Raw genomic sequence first — 2,305 nt, forward strand, 5'->3', positions numbered from 1 at the left:
CATCTGGAACTTACATAGGAAAGAAGAGACTGCTAAAAGGCTATGCAGACAAATAATTATTTTGAATCTCCTTCTATCCTTCCACTTGAGTCCCTTTCTAACCATTCCTAGATATTCCCTCTGTGGGACCCCTCCCAGGCTTGCCTTCTCCTAATACAATGTAATGCTTTAAGCTTTACCCCATGGCTACCAGGGAGATAGCCTAGATCTGGGTGCCCTGCCCAGAGAATAGAGTGAATGAAAGTGAGGACACTTACTGAATCAGTAAACAGAGATGAATGGTTGGAGTCCGTAGACTGAAGAGACAGACTCTAGAATTTGGAGTCAAATGTAGTGGGTGGTGGAAGCCAGCAGGAACAAATGGTCCATACATACTGCAGGAGAGTCAAGCCAGCAGTTTGGTTCTGAGAGACAGAATCCCTTAGAAGGAAGCTCATGTATGCCTCTCCTGGGTTTCAACACCACATGAATGAAATGGGGACATAATCACTGTCTTAGTCAGGGTTTCTATTCCTGCACAAAACATCATGATCAAGAAGGAGGTTGGGGAGGAAAGGGTTTATTCAGCTTACACTTCCACATTGCTGTTCATCACCAAAGGAAGTCAGGACTGGATCTCAAGCAGGTCAGGAAGCAGGAGCTGATGCAGAGGCCATGGAGGGATGTTACTTACTGGCTCGCTCCCCCTGGCTTGCTCAGCTTGCTCTCTTATAGAACCCAAGACCACCAGCCTAGGGATGGTGCCACCCACAATGGGCTGGGTCCTCCCACCTTGACCACTAGTTGAGAAAATGCCTTACAGCTGGGTCTCATGAAGGCATTTCCACAACTGAGGCTCCTTTCTCTGAAAACTCCAGCTTGTGTCAAGTTGACACACAAAACCAGTCAGTACAATCACTGTGATGGTTTGCATATGCTTGGCTCATGGAGTGGCATTATTAGAAGGTGTGGCCTTGTTGGAGGAAGTGTGTCACTGTGGGGTTGGGCTTGGAGACCCTCATCTTAGCTGCCTGAGGATGTTGAGTTTGTTCCTGGCTTCCTTTGGGTGAAGATGTAGAACTCAGCTTTTCCTGCACCATACCTGCCTGCATGCTGCCATGCTCCTGCCTTGATGATAATGAACTGAACCTCTGAACCTGTAAGCCAGCCCCAATTAAAAGGTGTCCTTTAACAGACATCTGGTCATGGTGTCTGTTCACAGTTAGGTCCCTAACTAAGACAACCACTATTATTATTATTATTATTATTATTATTATTATTATTATTATTATTATTATTGGTGGTGGTGGTGGTGGTGGTGGTGGTTTTATCTCAATATATACTGATTCTAAATAGATAGTGAATGTAGAGATGTGATGGTTTGTAAAGGCTTGGCCCAGGGAGTGGCCCTATTAGGATTTGTGTCCTTGGAGTAGGTGTATCACTGTGGGTGTGGACTTAAGAACCTCACCTTAGCTGCCTTGGAAGTCAGTATTCTGCTAGCAGCCTTCAGATGAAGATGTAGAACTCTCAGCTCCTCCTGCACCATGCCTGCCTGGATGATAATGGACTGAAACTCTGAACCTGTAAGCCAGATCCAATTAAATGTTGTCCTTATAAGAGTTGCCTTGGTCATGGTATCTGTTCACAGCAGTAAAACCCTAACGAAGGCAAGAAATAATATAAATATAAAAATGTATATGTGAATATACTTAAATTTATTCTGCAGTTTGTTTGTTTGGCTTTTACTTATTCACTTTACATCCCATGCCCTGCTCAAAATTAGGAACGCTTCAGGTATTTGCATGGCGTCCTTGGGCAGGGGCCATGCTGGTCTTCTCTGCATAGCTCCAGTTTTAGTATTTGTGCTGCCGAAAGGAGCACATGACCAGTCTTAAGTATAGCTGAGGAGAAGGATTTTATTGTACTTATGAGGGAGAGTTCAGCCAGAGGCATCTGGAAGAGTCCAGACTGAACCTGGCCAGCAGACTAGGTCAGGAAAGGAGGGAGGGGGAACGAGAGAGGAAGAGAAGAGAGAGGGAGTGAAGAAAGGGGACCACAAGAAGAAACAAGAAAGCCCGTGGCCAGTTTTTTTTTTTTTTTTTTTTTCTTTTATAGGAATCAGAAGCTGGGCGAATGGAAGAAAAGCCCCTGGATTGGAGGGGCTTAGGGTAGGGGTGAGAAGAGCAAAGAGGAGGTCTTGGTACTGAGTGAGCCTAGTGGCCTGTGTGTGCTCTGGTATGCTAATAGGTATGTCAGTTAGACATTTGTCCCAGGTTTCTTTGGGACCTGGCACTGAGGACCCAAGAGATGACCTAACTTGTAG

The 2,305-nt window shown here is 45.3% G+C and overlaps 1 non-coding gene across 1 annotated transcript; it reads right to left on the reverse strand.

Annotated features, from left to right (window-relative positions):
- Positions 1-1,756: 1,756 nt before the first annotated feature.
- LOC116899763 lies at positions 1,757-1,863 on the reverse strand. The gene has a single exon (XR_004387777.1). It is a non-coding gene; the product is annotated as a U6 spliceosomal RNA (small nuclear RNA).
- Between the last annotated feature and the right edge of the window lie 442 nt (positions 1,864-2,305).

This window comes from Rattus rattus, chromosome 4 (assembly GCF_011064425.1).
Source record: "Rattus rattus isolate New Zealand chromosome 4, Rrattus_CSIRO_v1, whole genome shotgun sequence".
NCBI lineage: Eukaryota > Metazoa > Chordata > Mammalia > Rodentia > Muridae > Rattus > Rattus rattus.